Source organism: Paroedura picta, chromosome 4 (assembly GCF_049243985.1).
Source record: "Paroedura picta isolate Pp20150507F chromosome 4, Ppicta_v3.0, whole genome shotgun sequence".
NCBI classification, from domain to species: domain Eukaryota; kingdom Metazoa; phylum Chordata; class Lepidosauria; order Squamata; family Gekkonidae; genus Paroedura; species Paroedura picta.
This window is the reverse complement of record NC_135372.1, coordinates 52,715,179-52,734,787: the sequence shown is the minus strand read 5'-3', so window position 1 is coordinate 52,734,787 and position 19,609 is coordinate 52,715,179.

The window sequence follows — 19,609 nt, the reverse complement described above, 5'->3', positions numbered from 1 at the left end:
ATCCAGCCACCTCATTCTCTGTTGTCCCCTTCTTCTTTTGCCCTCATTCGCTCCCACTAAATGCACTTTTGTTGGCAGGGTGATGTCTCTGCTTTTTAGGATGCTGTCTAGATTTGCCATAGCTTTCCTTCCCAGGAGCAAGCGCCTTTTAATTTCTTTGCTGCAGTCCCCATCTGCAGTGATCTTGGAGCCCAGGAAAATAAAATCTGTCACTACGTCTTACATTTATATATATTAAAAAAAATTGATTTCTTTTTGTTCAGGAATTCACTTAGGATCCAGGGATCCAGCAGGCATTTGGTTGAGGTTGACTGACCCAACAACATCTGCTGCCCCCTTCTATTACTGAATCTGACCTACCTAAAGGTTCTGTTAAAGTTCCTGTAGGTGGGTACCATAGGAGGGAGGCAGCACTGACCCGCATCAGTCCAACTGGTGATGGAGGTCATTCATTAGGGCAACTAGCGGTGTCTCTACTCCATGGCCAGGACAGAAACCTGACTCGAAAATGAGTCCCACTTTGCTCAGTAGGGAGTTGCTAGTTATATCCTTATTTTGGGACGGGGGGGGGGTTCTGAGGGAAATAGGCAAGCATCCTTGTTATTTTTTTAAGACTGTTTTAGCAATGTACTACAATGATAGGCCTTTAAAAAGTGATCCAGAAGCTGGTGATCAGAATTTCTACCTCTCATTTTGACTCCAGCACATAAATGGTGTCTTTCTCTTATACCTGCAGAGCTTCCTGCCTCTATTTTTAAAGTCAGCTAATTTCAGTCCTGCCTTTTCCACTTCACCTCAATTTGCAGCCTCCCCTTCTCTGTCCACTCTAGTTTCCATCTCACTCTTTGTCACTCTGTCACATGTTTTTTCTCCATAAGGCCCACAACCAATGATTTATTTCCATTACTGTGACACGCTGCTTGACGTGAGCTGTCGCAACTACTACAGAGCAGCCGTGGTTCTGTTGTTGACAAAGCTGGATTTATGCGCAAACTAAGGAAGCTACAGTTTAGGGGCTCAGGGTTTCTAACTAGAAAAAGTACTAAATTACCAATTATGATAATGCTGTGAGGCCCCTTAAACTCAAATTCAGGACCTCAGAATGATTTAATCTCACCCTCGAGCAGACCCCGTGATCCTACAAACCATCACTTCAAAGGGTTCAGAGTCCAGTATGTTATGTATTGCAGGACACATGCTTCACAGGCTTGCACACTGTTTTTCCACAGCCGGTAGCACTGTTCATAGTCTAGGCTTGTGCCAAAGCCAGATATTGTTAAAAACCTGACAAGACACTGCTAGAACCCTTCCCCCCTTTTCAGCTTGTCCTTCACTAGAGGTTAGGAATGACGGAAGCCACCTGGAACCTGTATTGCTCTCCTCCTTCTCCCCCACTCCATTATATTGCTGATTCAGTGGCCTGGCAGAAACCTGTTTGTCCAGAGGTTCCTGAGTGAACTCCTTTGTCTTACACTATGACTCTGAGCCATTCCACACAACTTTAATATAGCACTAGTCATACATTTTGTTTTCGCCACTAAAACTGTGTTCCACATGACGTCGTGAGCAATCTGCAACACTCCTGCAACACTAGTGTCAAAATCGCTTTGTTGTAGTGATTTTCGGGGAATCGGGAAAAGTGGATTCACCCTCAGAAAATCGCTACACTCTTGCCAACAACCTGCAACACTTGCGAAAAAGACATGTGCGTTCTCAATGTAGCGGTTGCTCCTCCAAACTTCCGGCGAAGCGATCCCCCTTGGAGCAGGGAAAGCAACGAACCAGCGAGGCTTCATTCACCCAGCGACTACAGTCCCTCCATAGAAGTGCTTTAAAGCTCCCCGAAGTCCCCAAGCACTGTGTAGTTTGCCAGTTCCCTTTAATTTTGTCCAAAAATCGTGCCGTGTGTGTGGGGGGGATTTTTTTTCCACTCGGGGGAGTGTGGTAACAATGAATCACCAGCTCACACGCCAGCTAGATGGGTCTCTCCGTTGCAACGAATCAAAGCATATTCGTTGCAACGTGTTTTTTTTTATAAACCTGTGCTTAAAGGGAAAGGGGCTTTTCGGGAGCATGATAACAACCGCCCATTGGCTGTTCCATTTGATTGACGGCCAGGGGCTGGAACAAGCACAGAAAAAAATTGCTTCCTTTCTAGCGATTCCTGCGAGACCGGAAACCTGTGGGGAACGAATGAAACACTACTGGATTCCACTACAAATGAAGGTATGCGGAACGCTGAGATTCCACTATTTAAAATAGCGTATCCGCTTTGTGAAAGCCATTGGCAACATTGGTCCTTGTGCGGAATGGCCCTCAGTCTTGACTCCTCTGCCAGGAGGAAATCTCTTCCCCAACCTCAGCAGCTAGACTTATTGATACATGATGGTTCCCTTTCTTAGACCCATTAACTCCTTTCTCTAAGCCCATCAACCCCCATCTCCAGACATGGCCAGGACATTGCACAACATCTTGCTCCATGGCAAATTATATCATGTGCTCACCTGGGTTACATCATTAAACTGTTTGGTGGGAGAGGCCATATACTTGCATGGTACAAAGGAAAATGCAAAATTGTTTCCTATGCTTCCCAGCATCTTACTTTTATTTGATATTAATTATGAAGAAACTGTACTTATAATTCTAGGCATACTAAATGGGATACTGGATCATTGTATTAACAGAAGGACTTAGACATTAGCCAGTCATGCTTTAGCAACAAACATCAGGACAGTCTTGAGGCCTACTTATAGGCATGCACAACCATGACTAGATAAGTAAATCTAAGTGGAGCATAGGATAAAGGATGATTCTCATATACCACCTCAGTGTAGGTCCATCATCTTTGTGATGAAGAGCATTCAGTCTGTCCCTGGGGAGAATAAACTGAGATGTAGTTTATCCTTGTAAAATGAAGTCTTACAATGAGTCTGATGCAGGAAATTCAACTTTTACAACGTTTAACATTATACCAAGAGATTACTTCGAAGAAATACAGGCTTTGTAGTATGCTGTGTGAAATTAATCCATCAGAGTAATTCGTTTTGATTTTGTTTTCAATGTTAGGGACAGAGATCAACATTGTCAGCCACGATCTGTGACAAAACGCTGACTTGATAGTTCTACCGTGACAGCACCTTTGTGGCTTGCTTGGCTGAAATTTTAGCCTGCAGGCCTTGTGATGACCATGGTGGTCATAGGCCATATGTTATATAATTACTGATACATTCAGGCAGAATATCACAGCCAAGTGTATTGTTTGGCTTCCCACTGAAGTCAGCAGGCCTGAGAATGAAATGCTTTCTGTTTCACTGAATGAGTTCAGAGGGACACATTGACTAGTAAGTACGCTTAGAATTTCAGGCATTGCTACTTATGGTACTGCAGTTGTCATCCTATGAGAATGCTTTTCAACAGATGCTTTCTTGGAAAAATTGAGAACAGCATCTGACTTCCAGAGGAACAGGTTTGGGCAGATTTTGAATTGCCCGATAGACCCTGATGTACACAGAGAGGCTTGCTGATTGCCCCTGAGCAGTCATGTTTGACTGAATGTTGCCCGAGTGCGAGAATAATTATTGCACCAAAATGTATCATCCTAAAATGGATACAAATTAATTTTGGAAACTTGTTTCTATTACTCTTCATATGCCTTCAGTGCTGGTCTAATAAGTAGCTGCAGGAAAATAATTGACTTGGTCATTCAATCTGAACGTGTAGTTGATGGTTATTAAATTCCAACACATGTCTATGGAATTTAAATATTCAAAGTGCAATTAAAATTGGAAATGCAAACTTGGCTTATAATACAATTGTGAGACCCTAATGTAATAACTTTTGCCTTGAGATGGAGATGCTGAACAATTCACCTTGTAGTGTCTGTCTTGGCTAATTCCCTATGCAGGTAATAATTGACTGGTGCAGATTTACACATTTGTCGCTACAAATATTTTTCTAGTAATTAAAAAGTGCATTGTACTTCTAAAAATAAAGTTCACAGCTTTAGCAGAGTATGAATGACAAATTGCTTGCTAGCAGATCTAAGTATTTTCCTCCTGTCATCCAAACTGGGTTGATTTTGAATTTTTCCTCTCTTATTTTTTATAATTGGAAAACCTTGGTTTGCTTTTGCAAACACAGCTGATTTTTTTTTTAAGGGCGCAAATTTCTTTTTTTCCCTGCTCTTGTTTTTCTATATACTCCTGCAAAATATGTGCATTTTAAAATGATTTAAAATCAGCATTATAAAAAATAGTATACCTATGAATGCACTACATTGTATAGGAACATTGTTTCTGAACACTGTACGACTTGGATACAAAATGCAAAACAAATCTATAAAACCAACAACAAAAGTTGGACAGCTGAAGCCACTGCAGAAAAAAAAATCCTAATCCATAAGAATTTTGAAGGCAGTATAGTAGGGTTGCCAACTACAGATTGGAAAATTCCTGGAAATGTAGGGGTAGAGCCTGGAGACAATGAGGTTTGGGGAGGGGCTAGATCTCAGTAGGATATAATGCCCATAGAACCCATTCTCCCAAGCAGCTTTTTCTCCAGGAGAACTGATCTTTATAGTCTGGGATTCACTTGTAATTCTATTGAACTCCCTCACTTCCTCAAACTATACCTTCCTCCAGAAATTTCCCAGTCTATAATTGGGAATACTTCTGTCTCCTCCAAAAGGTCAGGAAAGGTCACATTATCAAACCGTATATACAGGGTTCCTCACGAATAGCCTTATCATGTGTCATGTTATGCTTGTGATAAAACAGCTGCACATAACATTCCTTCAGAGCAGGTAAACAATTGTCAGCTAGATAAACAAGTGAACTTAAAAATTAGATTGCCTTTTTCTAGTAAGCCACGAATGCTTGCATTTTCATGTCTTAAGGACTTTTTCTATAGCCTTGAGATGTGTAAAATAATATTACCATTTAAAAAGGAGGAGGAGGGGAAAAAAAGAAAAATTAGATTTCTGTATAACTTAGGCTGGGCAGAGAAAAAACAATAGCCTACCATTTCATGTGGGAAAATCTTTCAGTTGAAGTGATTAGAAGACTAATATATGGAGGCATTCATGCATTCCAAAGCAAAAGTACATTAGCATGTTTAAGGGAAGGAGACTGGGAAAGAAGCCGGCAATATCCCAGTGGATTATGAAAATCAGAGAGTGCTTTCTGAAAATCAGCTTTTATTTTCAAGGAACTCAACAACCAAAAAATCAAATTAGGTTGACGTAAACATATTTTGAAAAGGGCAGTATGGGTAGAAGGGAACATTGATATATCACAAGTGTTAACCTCACTTATTTGATGATAAAATTGATGTTACAAACCACCATTTGAAGCATTTCTTCAATGAGCTGTTAGAACATGCCGGCATTAAATTCACGGGATGTTTGTGCATTCTGCTCCCCCCTAACATCACTAATAATATGGTTTTTTTGAACAAACCTGATTAGTTAAGCAGCTTTGTCACCTATTTAAATTTCCATATTGCTTGTATTTCACAATAATGTAAAGCTCCAGGCAACAATAAAATGTGAATAATGACCCTTTTCATTTCATCCCTGTAAGCAAGGGGTAGATACATCCAGGGTTTATGAGAGGGTTGTGATTGGTGGAATGAATAAATAGTAATCACTTTGTATTAAGCCAACAAAGGAAAACTGCCATATATTAATGCACACTCAGTTTTATTGCAACTTAGTCAGATATTCTAATCAACCATGGCAGGTACTGAATATATTGGCTGCACCCAAAGGTGCTGTTTATTAATTTATCTTAGCATTTAATGATGACACGTCAAAGTAAATTATGCTGCTTCATATGTTGTAATTCCTTGTGCTAAAGAAGTCTCTCTATAAAAATATTTGTTCATCTGCTCTCCCCCCCCCCCTCTGTTTCTTTGCAATGAAAAGCACTGGGTATTCATGAGTGATGATTTGGCTACTGTCTAGAGGACCATATTGCACCCGGTAATACAAGTATTGACTGTCCTTGTTCTAAGATGTGGAAGATCTAAGCGATCAAAGAATTACAAGAAGAAATGACTTTGCTAAGTGAATGAAAACAGCATCAAATGATGTATGCATATGGACAAATCATCTCACAAGGAAAACCATCGCCAAACCATCCTCCATGAATACCTAGAGATCTGGAAGGTTCTTATATTGATAACCACACAAGTGGTTGCACTTCATAATAAAGTCAAAACAACATAGTAACATTGTGTTTTCCCCACTGGACGTGCACTTTCTTACACAGAAGCCTGCATTTTAGTTTGCCCTTCGCTTTCCCCTCCAAATGGTATCTTTCTGCTGGTATCAACAGACCTTGTGCTAAAGTTTTGGCCATTATCACATCAAAAGACCAACAGCTAACAGAAAGAATAGGACCCTGCCCAATCTCATCGCTCTTACTAGGAAAAATAGCTGTTACAGAGAAAAGCTCAAGGTCACACAATGTCAAGCTATCAAATTATTCAAGGCTTCCCAAGTGACCAATCATTTTGTTTTTAGCACAGGTGAACCTATTGCATTAGCATTCTACCGAGGGAAAATTTGAATGTCCCACAAACAGTTGGAACAGGAATGCAAATTGGATGGTTTGAATCAGCCATCAAAATTCCAGTTCAGAGACAATCTTCACCAAGCATGTTCTTAAATCTTCCTTTTAAAATAAAATAAAATAATCAAATAAATAAATAAATATTCTCATAAATCTAGAGCACCCTATTATCCCCTTTTTGACTAATCTTTTCTATGTTCAAGCTTGGAAAGAAAAACAAAATTGTCACTCAAGCCTCTTGCATTATAATAACTAAGGCCAGAAAGTCCCACAAATTGAGATTTTCTAGGTCAGGATTTACCCTGTGTTTTGAGCTTTAACTTGGGCATCGAAACAAGCTAGCAGTAGGGATGTGAAATTTGATTCAGATCAGCCAAAAGGGACCAAAATCAGCCTTGATTTGCACATGAATTGGCCCAATCCAGTCCAAATTGCCATTTTCCAAAAAGCTGAAATCACTGAATCAACCTTGTTCAAATGGCAGACTTGTGATTTGGCATGATTCAGTAATTCAAACAAGTGGCTGTTTAACTTTAAAGGGAAAGAGAAAGGTGGGGGATCCCATTTTTGTCTTTTCTGGGCTCCGGGAGAGTGGTGGTTTGAACTAGTGGCACCAAAGCTGCAGTGTGGCTGCAGGAGCCTCTCCTCAAAAGAACCCCTAAGTTGCAAAAAGATTGGACAATGGAGTATAATTCTAGAGGCACCCAAAGAGAGTGCATCTGACATCCATTATTTCCTATGGTGAGAATTTACAAACACACCAGAGTTTTATTCTCGTCATAGGAAATAATGGAGATCAGATGGGGCACCCTCTTTGGTGTCCCTAGAAGTGGACCCGCTGGTCCAATCCTTTTGCAACTTGGACGTTCTTTTGAAGAGAAGTTCTTGCAGCTGCACTGCAAGTTTGGTGCCTATACCTTAAACCCCACCCCCCAGAGCCCAGAAAAAAAGAAAAAAAAATTCCTATAGACTTCAACGGAGCCATTGGTTTCAATGGTGCTGACTCAATTTGGATTCGGTCAAGCCAAAAAAGTTATGGGTGATTCAGATTAATCATATTCGGTCCGAATCACTTCAGACTGAATCCAAAATGGTCTGATTTTTCCTCCCTTACACATCCCGTCTAGCAGCTACTTCAGCATAAGCTAATAGATAGTAAAAAGATGTTTTTTTCTTTATGTTCAGTCTATTTTTCTGCATTTAAAAATCATTGCATCAAAGCAAATACCACATATGGCTGTACAGCATGAGTAAACTTTGAATTTTAGTTAACATAATCCAGTCCATCATCAAATGCTGGTTTGTTTGTTTGTTTTTAAAGGTTTCCACATGCATACAATACAGACGTCTGCAGCAGTCTATTTCCATGTGAATTTGTGCTGAGGAATATCATAGCCAAGAGCATGATCCCAGGTTGCAAATTCCCATCTCCCAATGCCTGGGCCACATTCACATTGATACATGGTAAGAGCAAGCCTTAAAAATGAAAATATTTATATACTGTATACATGTTACATACAAAATGGAAAGAAGAGACTGATTAAAATGTGCATTTTAAATGTACCCTGAGAGCCAGCTTGGTGTAGTGATTAAAGAACAGTGGACTGTAATCTGGAGAACAGGGTTGGAATTTCTACTTTTCCACATTCAGTCAGTTGCATAACCTTGGGCCAGTCACCATTCTCTTAGAGTTGTTCTTCAATAACTGATTTCTTTGAACTCTCTCAGCCCCATCTGTCTCGCAGGGTATGTGTGTTGTGATGGAGATTTGTGTGTGTCTGTTGTGGGGAGAGAGAAGAATAGGTGATTGTAACTCCTTTGGGACTCCTTCCGGTAGAGAAAAGTGGGGTATACAAAACAGCTTCTCGTCATCATCATTTTTTTCTGTGACACAATGGAAAGCTATAGGCTATGACAAACCAGTCCTGGATAGAATCATAGAATAATAGAGTTGAAAGGGACCTCCTGGGTCATCTAGTCCAACCCCCTGCACTATTCAGGATAAATGATTCTATGATATTGTCAGAGTGTTTTTCACTATGCTAAGCCCTGACCTAGATAGTTCAGGCATGCCCAGTCTCATCAGATCTCAGAAGCTAAGAAGGGTCAGCCTTGGTTCATTTGGCTAGAAGGTTTCCAAGGAAAACTAGGAGGCAAGCAACAACTGAACAGCTCTTGCCTGACTGCCAGAATATCCTGCAATCCTAGAATCTCCTGGCTCCACTACACACTCACCATACAATACTGATGCTAAGCCTGCCTTCCACACAACAAAGCCCTCTTAGTCGGATGGCTCCCTGTCTATTCCTGGCTAGTGATGCAATGATCTGTTTAAGCAGCCACCTACAAGCCATGTGCTTCAAAAGACAAATGCTTTGACACATGCAGTACAGAATTGTGGCTCTCTGCCAGGGTATAAATAGAATGTTCTCAATTTGTTGAGATTGTCAGCTCTCTCATAAACACTCTGGCCCTTGTGGAACTTGAGCGTGTGATAAGGGACTCCTTCTCTATTTGCTTCTCTTTCTGAATGTCTGTTCCCATGAATGCTGAATCCTAAGCAATTTGAATCTGGGGAAACCTTTTTGAGCCAAGCATAGAAAAGAATGCAGCATCTTCCTGGGAAGATGACACAGTGCTGGCAAGGAAAAAGGGGATGGGGGAAGCCAAGAGCTGAGCTTGGTTCAAGCTGAATCCCAGTGGTCCTGCTGATGCCTCAGAATCTTGCTTCAGGTCCAGTTGAAAGTGGCATGAGTCTGAGCAGCAGTTCTCTGGACAAAGAACCAGTCCTATAGTCTACTGCCTGGCATGCCACTGCTCAACACATGCACTGTTCTGGAGCCTCTGCCCGCTATACGTTGTCTCCATCTACAGTTCCAGTAAACTGATGTAAGTCTCATTTGCTGAAATTACAAAACATGTATTTAAAGTGACCAGCTTAATCTCAGCTAAGCAAACAACAAACAAATATTATATATTAAACACAAGAGAGTCAAGTGCCATTTGCATGCAATTTGGCTCAATGAATATTTAAAAGTAAATCGCCATCCCAGAGGCCTGAGGATCCAAAAGCCCCAACACTTGTTTGTGACAATTAGGAATTTACTACTAAATGGGCAGCCATTCTTAACAAGTGAGGTTTCTCAGCATGCCATTTTCCCTGGTGAGTTTTTCTCAAAAAAAAATCTTTTTCTTTAAGTTGGGCTGCAACCATTCTTAGCATTCACACTTATCAGTAAGGCTGACATTATTTATGTTTCAATTTAACTTTGAAAAACTGATCATGCTCTGCAAGATTTATTATCGTTAAAGTAACTATTTTTCTTTCTATTTAAAATGCTTTCAGCATAGGTAATCAGCATTCTGGTCATTTGGAGTCTGCTTTGTTCTAGGTATGTCACTGCATTAGAAGCCTTTTTTGATTCATAGAGATACAGATTTACAGTACTCATAAGCCATTGAGACATTATTCTGCCTGACAATAGTTAGATTATAACATTTTATAGGTTATAATTTGAATACTGAAACATGGCATTTTTTGCTTTTGTAATATCTATATTATTGTTTTGGAGGTCTGCCCCTTGAAGAAGCCTGATGGGGCAAAATGTGCATTGGGCATGAATTCCCTTTTAGGTCAGACATTATGCACAGAAAGTGGAACAGAAGCCATAGACCAAAAAAAGACAACAGAGTTTGTTTCTGACAGTCAGGAAATAGTTAATAGAATCCTGAAACAAATACCGAATGAAAGCTGAGGTCTGTGAGATTATTTTAATGGCACAGAAATGCCCTTAGCCACCATGTATTATTTATTGATTTATATTTATAAAATTTCTATGCCACCTCTCCAGAGAACCTGCTCTGACAAAGTTGATTGTAAAGTATCATTGGAAAATGATTTCCCTTTCAGGGAGATAGAACCATAAAGTTTGGAACAAACTTTTATTTGTATATTCTTCAACAAATACTGTTGGAAGTTACTATTTGTAACTGTATTATAATCTATTAACAGGTTATTTTGGAGATGGCTAAATGTATTTTTTTGTAATGGATTATAAATAAAATCTGAAACTATTAAAAAAAAGTTTGGAACAAGTTATTCTGAGGCCACATGTACAATACTACAAATGATAACAATCTTAATTTAAGCAGGAGCAAAATAAGTAGCCCTTGAGAACATTTCTGGGGGGGGGAACCATTTGTCAGTGTGCAACCCTTACACATGGAACACTCATTGTCGTCAAGGGTGAAAGAATAAGTACTCATAAGTATGCCTCTCAGTTGTTTCTCCTCATCTGATTTTGTGCATGACATGTGCTTCAGCCCTCTGGCAGGATACATATTCATGCGATAATCACACTTTATTTTAAAATGAGGTTGTTTCCATTTCATAATACATCCTAGTAAGTAAAATGTATTACCATTATTTTCTTGCTTTGTGAAACTTAACGCAAAGTTCTTCACTTTAAATGGCCATGGGAACAAATGTGTCTGGTCCAATTAGCACACAAAACTATCAAGGTCAGGATTGACTGTTCTGACTGATAACAGTGTTCTCCATGGACTCATGTTAGGGGCCTTTTACTTGACTTATTATCTGATCCCTTGAAAGTAGACCCAGGGATCAAACCTGGGACATGGTAGATGCACTGCCACTGAGCCATGGTCCCTCCTCCCTATCATCTAGCTTCCAATAAAATATAGACTAACATTACCTATTTCAAATGTTCATTTCTAATGCAGATTTTTTTAAGAGAGCACAATCTTCTAGGGCCATCATACAGAAATTAGGGTGGAGCTTTTTTCTCTTCAGACCCTCTTCCAAATACTTTTCTTCAGATTCACTTTTGATATTGAAGCTGGAGTTATCAAGAGGGGAAGGAACTACAGCAACAAAATTCCTCAAACTGTAAAGGGGTTTGGTCATATCTAGCATCTTAAATTGGGCATGGAAACAAATAAGTATCCAGGGTACTGTTACCAGAAATCGCCTGTCACAAATTATGATGGAGAATTATATGCTCTAAGTGACAGGAGCAGAAGGATGGTTACAGTGAAATCCTCCACGTGCGTGTACCAAGGTCCAACCACCAGAACTCAGGCAAAGCAGTTGAATAAATAATAACTTTTATTTTAAAAGAAATCCTTAATAATTTAAACTAGCAATTATTAAAAATAACACACACACACACACACTAACATTTGGAGAGATTATAAAGATTATAGCATCCAAGATAGAGGGATCAATTGTGGAGTGAAATAGACATAAAACCTGTCCAGCAGAGAGCAGATCCTTTAAGAACAACTGGGTTGTGTGATAAGTGGGGCGATTCAGAGTTTCCCCGCCAGCTGATAAAGAATCACAGTAGGCAGATTGGGGAGACCAAATGATCTTTCAATATATACTTAAAAGTAACAATTGACTTGATGACCTCAGACCCTTGTCAGGACAGGAAACAGAACTGGGATAAAATTCCTTAAAAGTGGAAGATTGCCTGTTGCCCCAGGTAGAGGTCTGGAATATGCAGGAATCTTGAAAGGATTAAGGGAGTATTTGAGTTCCACTGACTTCTAAATAAGACCTCTCTCTGGCAATGTATGTGTGTGTGTGTGTGTGAGGGAGAATGACCAGCCCAGAATTTATTTTCCATTATTTCCCAACCAGCTCTTGCTACAGTCTTCTGGTTTCCCCTGGAAGGGATGATATCAGGTCATGAGAAGTACAATTGTGGGGTTTGTCTATATGTAGTCAGTTTCCTGGGGTGAACATTGACATTCTGGGTAGGGTTGTGCGTGGCAGCATCCAAAGTAGCTGTTCCAGGCAGATGCACCCAGAACCGCACCACGGGGTCCATGGGGTCACGATGGGTTGGGCACGACTTCGCACCTAACAACAACAATTTGAACTGATTTGCCCTCACTGGCAAAGTGTTCTTGATTGATGGAACACTGTCAGGGAGGGTCAATCAGATAGGGAGTGAGCTGTCATCTTGAGCTTTATTATGTGTAGTAATAATGATAATGCCAAGCCCAAGAGCACCCCTAAGGTTTTAACTTGATCTACTAAATAAATGAGTTGTCCATAAAGGTCTCTGTTGAATCTTATTCAGATGGGGAAAGAACAATGTGGAACAGGAGAGGTGAACGTATATTTTAGGTCTAGTCAAGGGAGACCTGTACCCTGTGGCAGACCTGAAATTCCTCTTGAAGTTGTTCTGCATCAATAAGTACCTTGGTAGAATGACTACAGAAAGTAACCTGTCCACCCAGCTATACATACCCAAGAATGCTTTTGCTCCTTAAATAGGACTACATATTCCCTAGTTCTATGTGATTGTGTCACATACAAAGATTTGCAGTCATCACATCTAGTTTTCTTCTACATCTATTTTTATTCTAGTCCCCCCCCCCTAGTGCTAAAAATTGGGCTACCTCCTTGAAAAACATCATTGGGGCTCAGTACAATTTTCAAGATCAGCCAACTTCCATTAGGGGATTATATCAATCTGTGGGATACCAAGTAGTAAGCTGCATGCAGTATAGCTGAAATCTGCAGAAATGTTCAGGAGCTGCTATTTAAACAAAAAGAACACATAGAAAGAAAGATATTTCAAAAGAATTTAAAAATCATGGTAGTACAATAAGGTGATAGGGTTTTTAAAGGTTTTTTTTTAAGATTCTCCCGGTCTCTGTGGGTAGGTCCACTGTATGATCTGTAATAGCTACAGTTTCAATGTGATCGTTTTAAAGACATTTCTGTAAGCCTCAACATCATCATATGTTATTATCAAATCTGCTCACAGGGTTGCTGTGGGAACTTCTCTGAAAAAGATGGCTATTCTAAAGAAGGATTTAACTTTACAAATTTGCTTCTGATAAACAGGAGAGGGGGAAAGGTAATATTATTCATATGAATGTGAAGAAGCTGCAAATAAGGGATATTTTAGACAAAGCTCTTATAGGGTTTTTTAACTATGTATTAGAGCTGTCTTTATAAAATGAGGTGGATTTAAGATAAGATTTAGCTTTGGGATTTGTGCACTGCTAAAAGAACGTGGGGGCACACTTTGATAGAAAATGACCAACATGAAACCAGATTACCCGAGGCTTCAGTGGTCCTCTGGGATGTCATTTAGGAAAGAAATGTGAGTAGAAATGGTTCCACATTACTTGAATTTCAAGGCTTTCTTTTTATATTATTTTTAATGAGTTGAATTTCAACAGTGCTTCATGCTGAGACCAGAACCTGATGTTGCTGGTGACATGCAATTGCCAAAAACAACACCCTCATGGCTTCTCCTTTCACTCTCAGGAGCACGTATTAAAACCAAACAAGTGGGGGAATGTCTTTACACTCTAACTCTCGTTGACCCATAAGCAGCTGCCAATGAGGAGCAGGGACTGGAGAAACCTGACATGGAATGATGTCATGATGTCATGTTGCAGATTTTGTTTTACTACTTGTTAGTGCAGAGAGAGAAGCAGAGCAGCCGTTTTCAGTGGCAGACATCTCCAATTATGACTGCCTGAGTCAGAGAAGATGAGTTTAAGAAGTAGGTGTCTGTGAAAATGGTCACTCTGGGGGACATACAAGGAGTTGAGAGTTGTTTTTTTTTTTAATATAAAGAAACTACTAAAGATGTGAAAAGGACTGATATGGAGGGCAGAACCTCATCTATGGGAACAAGGCTTGTATGAGAGAAGGAAAGGTGACAGGGAAGGGGAGGGGAAGGTCAAATGCCTAGATGTTATCCTCTTGGTTGAAGTGCAGGAAGGGATCTGCAGTTAAAATAACCCAACAACATTAGTTAGTGCACTGTTTCCATTATCCTCCTTTTTGTTTGCTTGTTTGTTTTTCAGAACTCTTTTATAGGTTTGGCATTTCTCCCAGGTATTTGGGCAGGGACAGAAAGGCCACTATTTTTGTCATCCTTTCAGGTTGCAGGAGCAGAGAGAGAAGAGGACACCAGCCCCACACTTACCATGCTGTCATTGTCCCCACTGGAAGCTTTTGCCTGCTCCCAGTATGACTTATTATGCACGGCCGCTGAAACGGCGATTTCGGGTCACATGGAAAACGCAGAGGGTGAAGACATGAAGCAAACCGCTTACACACGGGATGGGACGCAACGGTGGCAAAACCCAGAGTAACTGATTATGCATGCTGCAGCCCTGGCACCACTTCTGGTTGCGCCCTGATCGCCCAGAAGCTCTGCTTTCTTCCGCGTTTCGCTAACCCGGCTTTTTCGGTGGCATGCACTGAAACTGCAGTCAGTTTCAACCGGCGCCATGCGTTATCGGTGATTTTAGGCAACGCCATTCCACCCTGAATGCGGACCTTCCCCTCCGTGCATAATGGGCCTATGAGAGGCAACAGAGCTTGCCCCACAGCCAGAAAATGGCAGCTGGGCTGGGAACCAGTTGGAATCCCATAAAGCTTGTATGTCACAGCCACAGATTCTTTCCATACTGCTGGGGAGGGGCTTTTTATTTGGCAGTTGAATAGCATAATATATAGCAGTGTAGATTCAAGTGGGTAGCTGTGCTGGTCTGAAGAAGCAAAACAAAAATTGAGTCCAATAGCACCTTTTAGGCCAACAAAGATTTCTTCAAGGCAAGAGCTTTCGAGTGCGTGCCCTCTTCCTCAGAACAAGGATCATAAGAGTACAGATATAAGGCAGAATGCATGGGATGGGTTCTACTGCCTCTGATGTTGGCTAGGAGGGAGGAAAAGCCATCAGGTGTCAATGGACATCTCTCTTCACCAGGAGGAGAAGTGTCAGGTAACAGTTGTTCTGCAGGCTGGTTTCCTCTCTTTTTCTCCTGACTTCTGCACCTCTCCAAAAACTAAAGAAATCTAAAATTCTGGGAAATATATTTGTGTTACTTTTGGAATTTCACAAGAATTTTGTGTCATTCAAGTGTATGATTTGGGAACTGCATATCTCATGCCTGCCCTAATGGAAGTGTATCTGAGACACTTTTGAAGGCTTTAATTCTTCATTGTAGTTAGGGTATTTGCTAACTGTCCCTTAATGGCTGAGTATGTTTGTTTCACTCAAAGTGGTGGCCTGCCCATTTTGAACTTAATCCATAGTGGTTTCCTCTCTCATTTTCTATTGTCCTGGTTTGTTATTTTGGCCTTAAAAAAACCCACACCTTTCCTCATCGATACCAGCATTTGCAATCTCTTCTTTATATCTAAACATGTAAATCCTAAATCTTAACAGACATTCTTCTTTATCCCATGTAGCTACTTTCTATATTTAAAGTCTCAAGGTAAGGGGAACAAGTGTCTCTGCAGCTCATACATGAATGCTGAAGGGGATATGTTAATGCTAAGATTCCCTCAGGTAATCTTTGAGAACAGGATTAGAAAATATAGCTGCATTCTGTTAGAAAATATAGCTGTGAAGCTCAACAGCAAAAAGAGGTACTAAATTTTAAGAGTTTTCCACGGTTGCAAATATATACCTGGAATCAGGTAGGAGGGAGAGTCGCAAATAAAATTTTTATCTATGAAATGGAAATGTGGCCATAGAAGTACATAAATATATGCTTTTTGTTGTTGTTCTCAGAGGCTAGAAAATACAGCTTAATATGACTGGTAGGTTAATGCCAAATAGCATGCCATAATTTACCGCGATTAGGTGTAGTTAGGATAACATGCTGGGGAACTATTTCACACTATTACACAAGCTGCCTGTCCATGAAGATAAAAAAAGGCATTGATGCATTCATGGAAATAAAATAACCAGTAATCTTTACAGAAATGCAACAAATAAACATAGCCAAGTGTACATCTTTCTATGATCTACACTAGGCTTTTAGGAGGAGGCCTATTTGCTGCAAATATCATTTAAGCAAGCCCAATAATAATTCAGAGGTGGAATCCTTTCCCCCTCCCCGGCATCGTTTTTATTTTCCCTAGCACTGCTTAAAATGGATGGCCTGCGCCCTCAGTAACATTTCTCAGTTCAGCAACCTCAATATGTGGGTTGCTAAAGACGAATGGAGAAGGTGTTTAGAGTTAATGATCTGTATCATATTGCTTCCGTTTAGCTAAAGATATATAATCCCACACAGTTTTAGTTTATATTGACTCTTATTCAAGAGCCACATCTTCCAAAGGCCATCATGCTTTCCTGACAGGTTGGAAGATTAAAATAAATAAGTCAATAAAGTCTCTGTTTTTTTTTTCTCTGTAGAGAATTTGATTTCCCCTCTCCCTTTCATGTTTTACATTGGTGTTAGAGTTACATATTGCCAAATTACTGTCACCTTGCATTTTGTCATTTCAGCAGCATTTTTGAAGAGATGAGTGAGTGAGAAGTAAACCAAATGAATGAGTTGCATTCTGTAAAGTAAATCCAATAGGATGTAGCTTGAAAATGTTTGTGAGGAAACTTTTATAATCTGGGCCAAAGACTCCTTTAACATATCTGCAGTATTTAACATGGATGTATCTCATGAACCATTAAACAGCCCAAGCCCAGCAAACTTGGAGAAATATCAGACTAGCTTTAAGACTTGATTTTGCCTTCCTAAGGACATCAAGGCTCAATGTCAAACATTTGAAAGCTTAAGGCCTTATTAAACTTCCCTTTCTCTTGCACATTGAGAAACAGTACTAGTGCTTATCTGAAGAGAGTAGGGAAAAGAGTACAGATGTACTTCAATAAGAAAAAGGACATTAATATTTGCACTCATTGCTCAAGCTTTCTTCACTTTGGAATTATTGGTCTTAAAGGACAAGTGCTACACTTGCCGATTGCTTTCAGATTTTGTATCCTCTAATGTTGTCATCATCTGCAAACTTTACTACTTAACTCTCCCACCCAAATCATATCCTTCCATTGTTAAATCTTCTGAATTGCTTTGGGAAATGGTTTGATTTTGGGGGGAGGGGCTCCAGCAAGTATGCATTGACTTTTTTGAAATGGGTATTCCTGATGACTTTGGGTGTGGAGGACTCCTTCTGAGTCACCAAGGTGAAGTCAATTATCATAAAGTAGCAGATATATCAGAGTTTCAGGTTTACTATGTACAGGGACAACACAAAAGAACTTGAGAAGGGGAGCCAGGAAGCTAGGAAATAGGAAAGTACCTCTGTCTGCAGCTTTTATATTTACTATAGTAATCTAGAAATTGAATAAATAGGCTATTTCAACCTATTCCACTATCCAGCGGCAGACCTTCCTCATGCCAACCTTAATCTAGATTCAGCCTTAGTTGTCCACAAGGGTAAATCTTTGCTTTCAGGAGGAAATTCGTATTCCCCTTTCCCTTCATATGTCTGTCTGTTTCCACAAGAAACCCACACAAGAATTTACAACTATGGCTTTAATTACAAAACTCTTGTTTCACCCACAAAATATTCTCCTAGAAAACAAAAAAACACCAAAAGGTTTCAACTTCTGGTAGAAATAATTTCCCTTTGGTGTTATTGTTTAATTGTAATGCAAATTGCATGTTCAATTATGTTTATGTTAACAGCAGTTTTTCAAAGGGATATCATAAAATGTTATGAGGATTTGCTCCTATATTTGACCGGAGGGGTTTATTAAAAAAACCTATTGAGTGAACTGAGACCAATAAGCATTTCACAGAGAAAGGAAAATCATACCTTAGTACTTTGATTCAAAATTTGTCTCCTGTACCTTTCCCCAAAAAAGACCGCTTACGCACTGGAGGTTTCATGCTGGGCTGCAGGCTGGAGTTTTAGTCATGGCAGGTTGCCCCACCTCTTCCTGCACCCACACGGGGGAGTGTTTGGCCCGGTGTGCCTCATCCACCCCCGATTTGTGCTCTTGCACAGGAACCGGGGCAGTGAAGTTCCCAGTGCGTAAATGGCCAAAGAGTGCCAAAGCAGCGAACAAAGGATATGACCCATGCAGAATTAATCACCTCAACACTCTATTCATTTCAGCGGAAGAATAAAACATCTGCTTAAATCTATTTGATTTGCACATTGTGTAGGTTACATGTATGGCATTGTAGTCAATGTCTTACGAAGATCCTGGAGGATCCAGGTTTGAATTTCCACTCTGCCTTGGAAGTTTGCCAGGTGACCTTGGGCCAGTCATATCTCAGTGTAACCTACCACACAGGGTTATTAGGAGCTACAATGGGCATGGGTTTAGTGGGCAAGTGGTTGGCCTTGTTGCTGTTAGCATCCTGTCCACTTCAGCTAATGAGAGTCATCTGAATATTAAACAACAGTTTAATTAAATTGACTAAGGTTTGTGTGATCACATGAATACAGGCCACAGTACTAACAGTGTGATCCCAAAGTTGTGAACATTTCTTCATCTTAAGTGCCTCTTCTTCCATGGCCAGTCTCTGTTCTTGCAGCTCTGTTTTTTTCACTGTTGTGGGATACAAAGGGGGGTGGGGGTGTTGGAACAAATAGAGCAGTTTCACCTCAGACTTACTAAATAATGTCACCTGATCATATTTTGTTCATTCAATTGGTTATAGTTTGAACTTAGACATGTCTATATACATCATTCTCACCACACAGCAAGTGTTGTTCATTCTAAATATGAAGCTCCTAAAAAGTTAAGAAGGATGAGATGTTCCTTATTCAGGCAGTGTCCCAAATTTGAACATTGCTATACATGCATCTTTTCTGGTAAAAATCTATTTTACCTGCTTTAAGAAGGTTAAATTGCTTCTACAGTCATTCTCTGTACTCTTTCCTCCTCTAAAGGGGTAGGGGAAGGAAAAGAACATGCCTCCAAGCAAGATAACTTTTTAAAAATCTTAGTTTATGAGTTTGCCTAAAGCAAAAGGGATATAATTTGGAATCAGACTTATGCAGTTGGACTTTCAAAATTACATCAGGCTCAAATTTTCACACTGACAAGAGACATGCTGTAGAGTCTTTATCTAGCTGTGACACCTGAGAGTGTTAAATTACAAAATAATTTCCAAGTTCCATGCCAGGCTATTGGAAAACATCTTCTCTTGGTCGGGGACACTGACCACAGGCAAGATCAATTTTGACATTGTCAATTGACATTTTGTAATAGTAA